The 14,182-nt window shown below is 42.3% G+C and overlaps 1 protein-coding gene across 1 annotated transcript in view; it reads left to right on the forward strand.

Moving 5' to 3' along the window:
* Positions 1-1,971: 1,971 nt before the first annotated feature.
* The window catches only part of LOC131668126 (solute carrier organic anion transporter family member 74D), a 41,726-nt gene continuing 29,515 nt past the window's right edge, over positions 1,972-14,182 (forward strand). Inside the window, exon 1 of the mRNA XM_058942014.1 lies at positions 1,972-2,326. The gene's annotated coding sequence lies outside the window, so the exon portion shown is untranslated. The remainder of the gene's footprint in view (positions 2,327-14,182) is intronic.

Below are 14,182 nucleotides of genomic sequence, written 5' to 3' on the forward strand. Positions count from 1 at the left end.
CAGCAATAAAACACATTACAGACTCGACTCTATTGTTATAAAGTTTTTTTCACGTTTTCCTTTGCAGATCATCCAGCAGCTGCAGGAGGGTGACCACATGTTACGACTATTTTACAAGGTATACCGCCTTTGCACATCGTAAGTAATAACGCAAAATCTTTGTTAGCTATTGTTTCGCACAGTAGTACAGCTAAACAATCGAAGCTTTCAATTTCCAAAAGCCTAACGCTAGCAAAAGTGAATGTTGAGGCAAACATAATGTTTAAAAGTCTCATTGAAAAATATTACAACTGGTGCAAGAAAGTCGTAGGATATCTTGCGACAAAAAAGATATAGGCATTGTCGTTGCCGGAAAATGCTTCTGGTATGTAGCATATGGCCGCTAGCGTCATATGGACTTATCGTTTATTTGAATCGTTTGTGTGTGAATGCAGCATGTACGTATATAAACTACTGGATCGCATATGTTTTTCTAAAAGTACGTACCTTACAGTGTCGAAATACATTGTTTCGCTAATTGCCTTATTATTGTTCACTTAATTAAAGATGCGTTAATTTTGGTGCCTCTATACTTCTTTAATTGCGATTCGACTTGTCGGAAATAAAAAAAAATGTGCAAATTCGTGACGGCAAAGATATGTAAGCCCTGCAGTGATGCATCGTATATAGTTTCTTCGTAGCTATTTCAATAAATAATTCTCTCTGGATTCTGTTTGATCTACTTTCGATCACAAAGTTATAACTTTATAAAGTGCTTCTAGCTTACGAGGTTCGATCCTCGTTCTCTAAATTGTTATCGAGTAAGTGAAACATTTAATTTAAACACGTGCCTATAATGCGACACAGGTCGAACCAATAATTAAGTCTAGCTACGCGTACGACGAATCCAAGATGAGCTTATCTGAAAGAGGGCAAAGTACGTGAAATAAAACGAGGCTCTAATTGATGTTGACGTGTACAGGCCGGAAATAGCGGAAATAGCGCACGCGGGCAATTGCGCCGACGCATGAAAGCCCAAGTCTTTCGCATATACCAACAAGTTTTGCCTTATCGTCCACAGCCCATTACCTGCAAAGTAGGTGCGCACTCTTCGTCAGCGCGAGCTTGCACGCCAATTTTTTTTCTTGGTTTTTCGGTATAATCTTTCCAAATGAAGCGAACTATTACATGTCGCGTGGGCGGCTCGATTATCGACAGATTATATTATTTTGAGCCTTCTGCTCTTCAGTGAAAGTTGGATTTGTGTATATATATATTTCCTGGCGTAACGCGCATGCGAATAATCGAGCGATGCAGCGAGCTTATATAAATTTCGGAAGATAGAGGATGGTCGTGATAAGTTGGTAACTACGCTCAGCAGCAACATCAAGAAATAATGAATGAAAGGCGATTTAATTGCAACCGTAAAGTCGAATAAGCACAGGCATCAGTCGTAGAGCAAGATGTTATTGTTGTTATTTGCAGAAGTAAGTTAATTATTGATCTCGCACGTGATTTCCCGATTGAATTAACGACGCCCGCGCGTCTGCGAAGAAACTTGCGACGCGCAGAGAGCATCGGAGCGCACAGCATCAGCAGGGCATGTAATTGCGAGGAGACGTCGTTATAATTTAAAATTAATTGTAACGTGGAAACGCGCGAGGAAGGACACTCTCGACATTCCTTTTTATACGAAAAAGAATGGAGTGTGCGAGCGGGGTGGGTACGCAACTCCTCCGCGCGCCTAGCAAACTAAAACTCGTTCTCGCCCAAATAAGCGGCGGCAGCGGCGCGCTCGAGAGGAGAGAAAAAGAAAACAAAAAAAACGAAGAAGAAAAAATAAAGAGAGAAAAAGAAAAGGCCGCGCGCGCATCGGCGGCGCAGCAGCATGCATCGCGCTCGGGGTTTTTCGGTACAACGACGACGCTCGCTCTCGCCGCGGCAGCGACGGCGCACTGGCCGCCTCAGTCGCGCGCCAACCGTGGTAAGGCGCGCATCCATCCTTGCGGCTGTACATATCGACGCGCGCTTGGACCGAGCGACACAGCGACACTCGTGTTCCTATATACGCGCAGTTCGACCGTTTCAGCAGTTCTCGCCGTCTCGATTGATCATAAGTAGACGGCATCAAACGAAAGTGCGATGAGCTGACGGCAATCGATCGTTGCCCCTTTCATCTTCAAAGTGCTCCACGTATCTCTCTCTTTCTTTGCACTGCTTGTGTGGATTTATTCGGTCCGAATTGCGCGCTCAAAGTGACCGTCTTCTTTTTCTCGAAGAAGCTGCGCCAACGCGCCGACCGATGACGAGGCGATCGGGGCTCTGTTGTGTCGCTGTCAAATCTCAGGTAAATTATCTTGGATGCGACGCTGATATTTCTAAACGGCTTTTCTCTCGCCTAACTTGTGAGGAGCAGCGGGGTCGTGTCCAACTTTGAGTGTTTAACGGGGATTGTTGATTATTAATTTTCGGAAGTCTTTCGAAAGCCTCGCATGGATCTGCGTCCCAGGCTCCGCTTTTTCTCGTCAGACTTGCATAAATATCAACCGGCTAAAATCATTATCTTCATTGAATATCGTGTAGTTTTTGAAATGCATACAAGATAGGTAGTGTGCAATTACAAGAAACACTTTCACGTCGAAAGGCAATTCATTTTCTACATTTCACTTGTTTAACACGTGCTGTTTAAATCGACCAAATTCTTGAATCTGATTAATAAATTAACATCAAGTGAAACCTCTCTCGCTCTCCGTTCAATAATCAGCGGATTTTGACGAGCCTATGAAACGAAAATTCTCAGCTTAATTTTTATTTACTTTGTTGCTTTTGAGTGCTTTCGTAACGCGATTCGTTGCGCGTTGATAATTTGATTACGTGCCACACCGAGAGAGCATTGAATTATGCGTGTAAAAGTAACTCGCATTTTCAAAAGATACTTTTTTCAGGCTCTAACTTTATAAATTAATATTGACTTTTTGTGCATTTGCCGATAAGAACAGATTTGGTGAAAGATACATATTTTTTATTATCAGTGTAATGCAGCAAATACATCGTCAAGATAAGGACGAAACAGCTCGGGTTATTTGTGAGGAAAATAAAAAGACTGAATCTCGTTAACTGAGAGATAGTATTATAAATAAAAAGAGCGAGCCCACGTACGAAGCCAAAATTACAGCTGTGCGACAAAAACAAATGGAATCGTGGACGGCGAACATCTACGTAGACGATGCTTTCTCGTAAAAGTGAACGATCATCGAATCTCCGCACACATACGCGACGCATCGAGCAATATTACCAATAAAAGATCCTCATCTCTCTACATCTTAACCCATATAGTCGAATATAATACTAATCCCATCCGGTCGTATATCTTGCTACTCGTACTTTTTCCAAAGAGTCATAAGTTAATTTTCACGGCTTTGGCGTGGGCGCACCTGTAGCCCACAACACAGCCAGAGCGCTGGGCTCTCACTCGAAATTCGGGCCTCACCGTTAGCGCCACAAATCGACAATTTCGATAAATATTCATGTCACCCGCTTCCGTTCAGACTTGGTTTCTTTTCCTTATGCTATCTCGCTTGCTCGTTTTTTTCTTCGCGTGAAACGAAAGGCCCACCGACAGATCTTTGCTTCTCGTTTTTTTCTTTTTTTTTTCTTTTTACTTTTGTATTACTCTCGCGACTTTTCGGCCTCGTTTCCATGCTGCCATCATCCGAAAAAAAACCAGGCAATGAGGTTCTCGATAAGTGGCAACAACGACTTTTGGCGAGAGATGCTCCTTAACTGTCAACGATTAAACCGGAGTCAGATTTTGACTTTTCCACATCCACGTAATATTTTTTATAACAATATTATGCAACGTGCCGATATCACTTTCGAAGCTAGACAATAAAATTATACAGCTGACCTCTTTGAAGACATAAATTTGTGTCGATTTAATAGTCACTTCGTTAAACTTTTATGACTTGAAAATGTACGTTATTCATTTCCTGATAGAGTGAATTTTTAGTTACTTCAATCAAGCATCTCATTTGAATGAAGCTGTATAACTTCCTTCTTCTTTCTCTCTCTTACCCTCTCGCTTTTCAACTATTTTCAAGTAATTTCTACGTTAACGTTGACCGACTCATTTTCGCCAGATAATTTTCTACGCTAAATGTAATTTCATTCGTGTTCCTTTCAAACTAGAAACTGAAACGAAATCTCGTAAAATAACCATGAAAAGCTTGACTGTACGAAATTTTTTACCCTGGCATCTTTGCCAAAAAAAGTGCAATTCAAGATAGCGAACATACAGAATTTCATGATTATCTGACTGGTTTATTCCTGTAACTTTCTAAAAAAAAGCAAAAGGCACGTGTGAAGTTTTTTACTTTTTACTTCCAGCAAAACTCAATGCCATCAAAAGCATATATACTGCCTACTGCTACTGCTGTCGGTCGAGTGCTGAAAACAGTGCATATACAATATAATTACTTATCTGTGCTGTGTGTATCCGAGGTGATTGAGAGCTAAATATAACTGTAATTTTCTCAAGAGAGAGAGAGAGAGAGAGCTTCAATTTCTTTTTGTTGTTTGCCGCAGCGCGTGCGCGCGCGCGGACTTGAAAATGGAAAAAAAAAGTCGCCGCTCAATTGCCCCATGTATTATAAGTAGATTAACAAAGGAAATAAAGTACGAAAGGAGAAAACTACGAAATTGACTTCATTTTTTTAAATTGCCGTGAATAATAAAAAGCAAAAGTGACAACCCGAAAGCGCGCTGGAAGATTCGACAAACGCCGCAACGACGCAGATAAAAGCGTGCAAAAAAGGAGGCAAGCCGGCGGCGTATCAAACGCTTCGCGATGAGCTTTGAGAAGCTTCGCCTTTAAAGATCGCGTTTGTTGGCCGTTTTCTTGTTGGCTGGTAGCATCGTCGTCGTCGTCGTCGTCGTCGTGCGTCGTCGCCTTGGCCTACATGCATTCGCTATAGACATCATTATGCGAGCGCGCGCTCGTTGGCTCTCTCGCGCGCCTCTGCACCGCAGAGAAATTGTACATAGTGTGGATATGTTTAAAAACTATCATCGCTGCTGTCGTTACGTAAGGCGCGCGTGTGCAGTCATCACACGCGTTTTAATACGACTCACCTTCTTATACGCTATGCAGTTGACTATTGATAGAATTTATTTCGGTAATTTTTCAATTATGATGAGCGAATTACCGATAGGTTGGAGTTTCGACATCCTGGAATGATTAGCTAATGTTTGGCATGTATTGATCTCTGATAAATTATTCAGTTAAAGGTTAATTTAATAATGTTTTTGACCATGAAACTGATCGATAGTTCAAAATAAAAATTAATATACGGAACGAAAGTTTACAACAAAAGCAGAACGCTCATTAACCTAGTTCTTTTAAGAAAACCGTCCAGATGTTTGATATGAAATATGGATCTCATAGGCAATCAAACAGGAAAAACGTAGAAGAGATAATGAAACATGAAAATAATTCAATATTCGCGGATTGACCTTCCGTATTCACGATTTCTTTTTGAGAAGCAATGTTAATCTAACTGTTTGATCAGTATGATTGCTCAAAAATCATTATGGTCTACAATTATTACTTATTTCATAAATATTTTGGTAAACTTCCAATTCAATTATGATCCACACAGAGAGTAAAAGTGTACAAAACCAAAAGTTACAGCATCGACTTTTGCAACGAACGTAATGAAGATTCAATGAAATAACATATCATAGCCAGAACGAGTTACCGTAGAAAGTGAAAGTGTTTGATTTTACAATGAGTTTAATCGGAGAAATACTGAAGAGCCAATGGTAGGTTGTATGGCGTCTTGTAGACTCCATGAAGATTAGCAACCCTTAACGTCGTTCTGCGGCTAACGAAATGTTTCGTCTGTGCTGCATTACTCGAGACAGCCGTTGTATAACGTCTATTCGTTCCGCTCAATTTTTTCATGTTGATTCTGCACAATGCTCAGTTGTAAAAGTGAGCAGCGATTCAGAAGCCAATATGACGCTGTTGAATATCGCCATGACAGAGAGTCGCAGCTTATGCGCGGAACAAAACTTGCGCCTCGTTCGTGGGTCGCGTTTATATCCGATTCGTTCGTCGATTAAAAATAGATTTTAAAGGTTAGTGTACTGATGGAATTCAAAATAAAATCGCTGCACTTTGCCGGCTCGCCGGATATTTTTATATCGACGCTGAGCCATATATATCTGCTGTGTATTGAATGAGGTTAAAACCTGCAACCCGCGCCTGTCTTTCTATCTCTGCGCTCTGATATTTGCTGCTCTTTTTCTTCTTCTTCTTCTTTCTGCGAGGAAACAGATTTGTCGCGCATCACTATTTTTTCTCTTTTGGACTCGTGCGTGCCAATTGAATGAAATTAATTTTAGCGTTCACGGATACTCCGCGCATTGTTATTACTGGTATCAATTTTCCGTGTGTATTTTGAAAAAGCAGCATTGTACATTTTTCTGATACGATATACCTTGGGATTATAACCATTTCACTTGATTGTAATAATTAACATTGATTGTTCGTTTTGACTTCCTGAAAATTCACTACAAACTTGTAACTCGAAATAACTCATAATAATAATAATGACGATGATGATGATGATGATGATTATAATATACACCCAGCGTAATAATCACTTAATTATTGGTAATTTTACTAAACGCAAATTGCGCTGCCAACTTTCATGTACACATAAGCACGTGATTCTATGCAAATTCATGTGTACATAACCGCATGCGACCAAATCGCTCGGGCAGCAATATATTTTTTCACTGGTTCCAGCGCGATAAGAGCAAATCACAAGAAAAAGACCGGCCAATTGCGCACATTGAAACTGCATTTGGAAATATTAAAGCTCTGGCTGCGCTCGCGAGATTTGAGTTTATCAGACTCGCAGTCGCATTCTACACGCGAATGCGCTGATAACCTTGTGATGGTTATTTTGCGTGATACACCCATATCATCGAGACGATATTTGCGCTACACGTTCGGCCTTTAATCAGTTGCAACGGCTTCTTGGAAAAACATTATTTTCGAGCTCAACTTTTCTTCCGAGAAAAAAAAAGAAAGAAAGGAAAAAACGAAAGAAAAGAAAAGAAATAATGCGCTCGCCTGGATGGAAAAATTCTCGCATAAAAAGATCAGTTGGTCTGTCGTGAGGCTGAAACGAGCGATTATTGCATTGTTCAAATTTCAGCGCGTTCAATCAGCGTAACCACAGCACCGATATAATAACACGCACCACACACGTTGCATCGACGAGCGTTCAGCAATTTGCTTTTTTCATAGTCTAGACGCGTTTCCTAGACACAATTGCAGTTCCTCATAATCCCGCGCGCTGTTTAAAAAATTCCTCGATAATTCGACAAATCAGGCGACGTCGTTGTCGTGCGTGCGGTAGCGATCATTAAACCGCGCGACCACATAGCAAGAAGCGTCATTGGATTAATTGCGATTTATCCGACTCTCTCGGCCTCGTGTAACTAACTTTTTGTCCCTTCGGCGAACGAGCGAGCGCGAGCGAAGATCAAGGTTTAGCTCGGAGTGTACGCGCGGCTGCCGAAAAGTGTTTTGCCGATAGCGGCGGATCTGTCGAGTTCGATAAGCGCTCTTTATTGCCATTCCACTTTCGCCGCGAGCTCGCTCGGTCGCGCGACTTTCGCGTTCTATTTTCGGCGCGATGCTTCGTTAGATAATCCGCGCACCGGACATGTAACGTGTGCTCCGCAGAAACGCATCCCTGCGTTTTCATTCGTTCTTGACGGGTTCACTCCCCGACCGTCGACGATCGCGACCTCCAGTTTCACCGAAACTCTTTGTCTTCGCTTTGTTTATTGAAAATCGGCTACTCGTGCTCGAGAAGTACGCACAAGTCGTTATTGCCGTATCGAGCAGATAAGACACTCGTACGCGACGTGTCGATCAAAAATTGAGAAGACGCATTATCTCCGCGCTGCATTGCTCGCTCGTTGTTTTGCGCTTACAATTATTATTTGGTTTTTTATCATTGCAAGCGGCTCGTACGCGCGAAATTGGCACAAACCGCACATTACACGTAAAAGAGCGAGGAAACGCAATTCTCGCAAACTCCGACCTTGTGCGATCGTCCCGCAAAGCCAGATATTTAAATTGACATTGTCGAAGTAAAATTCGTTTTCCTAGAGGGAAATCGGGATTACGCTCAGTCGCCACGTTCGAAGCGGGCGCGTGCCGAGGCGCGCGTACTCTCCCCCAACTTCGAACAGAGCCCGGAAAATTCGAGGCGGTACCTGAGCCAATTCGAAGCTGCAGTGGTGTGTATTCCCACAAAAGCACGGCAATCCACGCACGGGTGTCCGTTAATTCGACGATATATCGAGTCGCACGTCGCAGTAGGCTTTGCACGGTCACGGCCAACGCGTCGAGGCGTCGAGGCGTCGAGGCCTCGAGGCTGCGCTGCACACCGGACTAGTCGGTCTGCGGCCAAATAGACGAACACAAAAGCGGCCGGAGAGAAAGAGAGGCCCATTAGCGGCGGACCCCGACGACGACGCTTCGTCTCTTCTCCTCGCTCGATGGAATGCAGAAACCGCGCGAACGCGCACGGCCGCACTGCTACCTACTCGTCCTGTCTCTCGATACTTTTCGTGCACGCGCGGCGCGCCAAGCTGCACACGATGCCTCTGCCGTTTCTTTCTTTCCTTTTGTTTTTTCCAGTTGTCGGCTTCTTACGGGCTTCTAATTAATTATCACGTCAAACTTCTTCACGCTTATTTCCATGTGCTTGCGCGGGTATTGTCGGAAGAAATACACAGTTTTTCTAAGAATACTCGAGCTTCTTCATCGTTTTAAACGGAATGAGAATCAGAATTTTGTTAAAGCTCGTTTTTCCAGGTTACTTTCGAACGTTCATTCGTTACGAGGGAACAAATGAATAAATCTACATATTACTGTGTGAATGCAATCCAACACACCCAACACCGTACTCTCTTGGCAATCGCTATCGTTACAGCTATTTGTCGTCTTGAAAAATAATTCATGAAATGTAGTATCTGTGTAAGGAACATCCAAACTATGTAAAAAGGTTAATCACGAGTGGACCGAGATTTTTCGGAGTAACGCAACTTGATTTCGTTGTTTTCTCAGAATAATCGCGAGCAAATAAAGAAGAAACTCTGCGGATCGATCGATTTTCGAAACTTTCCTCGCGATCGACTCACGCAACGCGCAACGCGCAACGCGCGCCATAAATTTAACGACTAACGGAAAAACTCGAGCAACGTCTTTTTTTTTCCCTCTCCCTCTCTCTCTCTCTCTCTCTCTCCTCCGTCCCGCATGCGCGTGTGTGCAGCAAAGATGATCATGCAGTTCAACGAAAGTGCAGGTGAAAACGGGTTTGTGCAGGATCGTTAAAGCGCCGGATGCGCCGAGTAGCATTTTCGACGGATTTGTCAGCGGAGCGATTTGTTCCGGGAAGGCGTTTTCATCAGCCAGCGATCGATATTACATTTTATATACCTGCGTGCGAGAACCTGCCAGTTGATGCATTCGCCGAACCGAGAAACACATAAGAATTATGGATCAGTCGGCAGTGCAGCGCAAAAGGGCCGCGCGCGTCATTCTTAAAGCGTCGGAGGCATCCAGAGAAAGCTATTTCCTGTTTTGTCAACTAGCCGTGATGAATTAGGGCCTTTTCGTGAATCGTTGACCGAGCCAGACAGCTTTCAGACGCGCCGCTTCTTGGTAGCTGATTATCTCGCGCGCCATTTTCATTGTTATACTAACGATCCTTTGAGCAGCAGGTTCCGCTCGAGATTTACCATTTTCCTCTCTTTTATTCACATTTTTTCAATATTATAACTGACATTCTCAAAGCTGTAAGCGACGAGATGAAAAATCTCAAGTTCCACGGTGTAGCGCGCGAAAAAAAAACAACTCTAAATAGGAATATTCTCACGTATGAGGGACGTGCGCCGATCGCAAAACTTTTACGAGCGTCTCCGCGAACATCAAAGGATGTACAAACGTCGCTGTACTCGCGCGAGAATGAGAGAATAAACAAAGATGAAAAAAGGCGGAAAAGTTCGACTAAGGCAAAGGAAAACGTGGCAAAACGTTGGTATAAAGGTAGGCCATTGACATTCGCGTCGAGCGAGTCACGTTTTTACTTTGTTTTAGCGTAATTCAAAACAACCTGTACATCCATATCTACATAACGTCGAATCATGCCGATCGAACGTGTGGTGACCGTTGTGATTTTTAGTGGCGGTCAATTTTTCGGGTCATATTTTGTTTAAATTCCGGTCAAAATATAAGATCACCACCAACATTACTGCAAAAACGTTATTTTGAAGAGTGAGATAAATCATTTCTCGGGTAATATCATCCGAAAATTGTAAAAAGGAAAAAAACTTCAAAAATTATTAATACAGCACGGTTTTCTTGTAAATTAACAATTATCACAATTATGTGTAAAAAAAATTGTTGAAAGCTTTTAATTTTAAATTACTTCCCGTTGCTTCAAACTACCGTCCACCTTTAATTTTCATCTTTCGGAATTGGAGTACATGACGTAATTTTAAACTTAACCATGCATCAATTTTTGCACTTGGCGTTCACTTTAGATTGGAAATATCCGGCGATATCCACATAAAATAAGTAGGGCAGTTTGATCAGATCTCCATAATTTCAGCATCACGTTAGAATTAAAAAAAAATATATCAAAAATTTGTTCGTGTAAAACAATTTGCAACTTTTCGAGAAAAAGAGACGGGAAAGTGAATAAACGCTGTACACCGGTACATTCACTTTCGTTGTGCGGAAGCTTTCGTCGTTGTCGTCGTCGTCGAGAACGCGCGGCTCTTTAATCAGAGTCCCGCTTGCGCGACGCGTGCTACACGCAATTCAGTCATCGCGCCAACGATCTAAATATGCATGCAGCGCATATTACGTATATATAGCCAAAGTGAATTCGGCCAGCATGATTATGCGTTTCCTCCCTCTTCACAACCGCAGAAAATTGTCTCACTCAAGGGTTGAGATCGTTAAAATTTCATGCGAGTCGTGCTTGCTGATGTTGTCATTGTGAGCCATCTTTTGTCTGGGGGATTCCGAATGGATTTTTCGATAAGGTTTCGCCCTAGTTACACACTTGCTTTTTCAGTCTCTTATCTTATATGCAGCATGTTTTGGATGGATGCGATCAATCGATTGCTGTCACCAGCCAGAATTTTTATAAAGCTGACGCTGTGCATATTAATTTTGAAAATAAAACCGACAGCTGTGGTAATTCGAACTTCAGTAATCCTAGAAAAAATGCCGATTAGAAAATAAATTTCTGATAGCTCCAGAAATAAAGAACGCAGAGTTATAAGCAAAAAAAGATCATTGAAAGCAAAAAATTGCCAACGCACATTCGTCCGCGAATGTCAAAGGTTGCTGGGCAGGTGTGCAAACGCGCAATCAAAATAAAGACAATCGGGCGTCGTCGCATCGTCGTTGCAGTTTTATCAGGGCCAGCAACACGCACCTCTCTTCCTCGCGGTCTCCCCAACTCCGAGCGTAGGCGCATTATCGCGGTCGATATCTCGCAGGCGCAGACCTTCCATATTTACTCAAAAGATAAGGAGCCATACCGAATGCATTTTCATGCGCGCGTGCATGCAGCGAAAGTTGATTTATCGCGCTCGCGAATCACCCGAAAAGCGAATCGCGCCTACGCGACACATACGATTCCCCTCTTCTTTATTCCGAAGGCCTATTACGCTCTCACGTCCGAACGTATGACTTTATTTTCACAGACTGATTTATTAACCGTACTGCACACACGACTGCGTATGCATGCCTTCTACCCCTCCTTCGTTTTTTTTTTCTTTTTCTTTCACTCGATGTATTTATTTTGCGATTGTGCACGTCGTCGTCTGGCTTGGCGACACTTTTTCACTCTCCACGTATGCGGTTACTTGTCAGTGTACGAATTGCACGAAATTTTTATTTGTATATTCGATTCTTTATCTTTTTTTTTGAGAGAGGGGGGAGAAAGAAAGCGATTCGACGTCAAAGTGTAATATCATTAGCGAACTTTCTATGAAAATTGGTTTAAGAATTTCTTTTAATTTTACTCTTAAATTTACAGAGAAGAAAGTTTTTGCGACCTGTGGACATATTTTTCTTACAAAAATTCATAATTCAGTAGAATTTTTAAATTGCCGTAAAATAAAATAACACACATATTTTCACATTTTATGTCCCTTGCTCGCGTTAAACCGCAATTTAATGGCGAAATTTTTGTTTTCCTTATCGTTCGAAAAAAAAAAAAAACTATGTTAATTTAAGCAAACAAAACAACAACACTCCGTATGAATATTGACATCACACGGCCGAGGCGACGCGGTCACTAAACTCGCGTTGCACGCACATACACACACGAAGGCCAAAAGCCGCCTGCACGCACACCAACACACAGAGCCAAGCCGCAAGAGTGTATAACAGCGGCAAGCACGTCATGTATCGACTACGAAATGCACGTGTGCACATGCACTTGCACTCGCGTTCTTATGAATGAGAAAACGAGAGCGAGTATTATAACGACGTTGCTTGCGTTGGCTGAGGTCAGGGCGCGTCGACTGCTATGCACGCGAAATTGTTATACTTATTAGCTGCAGCGACGTAATAACTCTTTGCCGACGCCCGATTCTTTTTCCTATAATTTTCCATTGCGTGCCCTCGAAAATAATTGACGCGTACTCTCATTTTTATTTTTTCTCCTTTGGGTAAGGAATGTTGCTTCGTATATTTTTCAATCAATTTACGTCTTGGCAAAAAGGCCCGTCGGCGAGTGAGCTTTATTCACAATGCACACAATTGCCAAGCCTGGCTGAGCTTCAAGCGAGAGAGGACGGCCGAGGCAGTCCAAATATTTTGTTGATATTTATGAGACTTTAATTTTTACCAGCTGCGCTTTAAAAAATTCTACAGGGGGAAAAAGCGGCAATATTGTGACTTGGCTAAATTTTATTATACACACAATATTTCGATCATATTGGAGAAAGTTGGAAGCAAAACCGCCTTTTTTCGGATTGTTCATTTTTCACAAAGTTCATGCGCAGGTTAGATCATGCATCTTTCATTTGTTTATTCGTCAACGAATATAATGATTTTTTTTCGCATGCTGCATGGTTAAAAATAATTGCTCCAAATTCCGAATTCGTTTGACTCGATTCAAATTGATTCACAAAATCTTGACGTTTAAAAATACGAATAAAATTTTCGATTGAGCATAATAAGCCGATTTCGTATAGTAGCGTAAGAAGCGGTGAAAAGGGGAGTAAGTATGCAAGTACCCATAATGACAAATTTGGCTATAATCGAAGCGTGAGCTATATTTTGGCTTTATCTTTTGATTGATGCAACACAGAAACTGTTTTTCAAAATCTGCGCGAGTCCCCGACAACAATCCATCGGCGACCGAAGAAAGGAAAAATTAAGATTCGCATTAGACATGCAGAGCAACGACGAAAGCATCACATATAGTCGCCGGCTGCTGACAGACACTGGGGCGTCGTCCTCGTTTCATGAAAGCCTCGGCGTTGTATAACGCGCCAATGAAAGTGCTGCTGCCCGGCAACTCTCGCCGCTGCGACACATTTCCCTATCTTCCGCACGGCGTCGTATATAGCCTTTCCTTTTCTTCTTCCTCCTACGACTCTTTGCGCTTCGGTATGAGGGAACTTGGCGCGCGTGTCACGCTTTTTCGATCTTACGACGATAGTTGTGCACAGCTGATAATACCGCGGAGGATTAGGATCGTTTGCAAAGATGACAAGACCGATTTTCTGGCCTTTGAATTTTTTTTTTTTTTTTTTTTCGTTCGGCAGTCTTTTTGTGCGTAGATCGTTGTTGATGTTTTGAAGCTTTAGGCTCTTGCCAATTTCGCATATTTCAGCATTAAGAGGAACGTATAGAATGTATACTGCCAACGTTTTACGAAAATTCAACGCTTTTTTGTTCAAAGCATCTCGTGAACCTATCGTAAATTACCGCAGGTCAGATTCTTAAGATCCGACCACATCCACAATTGATAAATCCAGAAATAAAGTTGAAAATGAAGCAGATATAACAGCGAATTGAGGGGGGGGGGGGGCGAGCCGTTATTAGCAATAAAAACTGAATACAAATCGGAGCACGCAAGCTCAA

The sequence above is a fragment of the Phymastichus coffea genome, unplaced genomic scaffold (genome assembly GCF_024137745.1).
Source record: "Phymastichus coffea isolate CEN01 unplaced genomic scaffold, Cenicafe_Pcof_1.1 PCOF00074, whole genome shotgun sequence".
NCBI lineage: Eukaryota > Metazoa > Arthropoda > Insecta > Hymenoptera > Eulophidae > Phymastichus > Phymastichus coffea.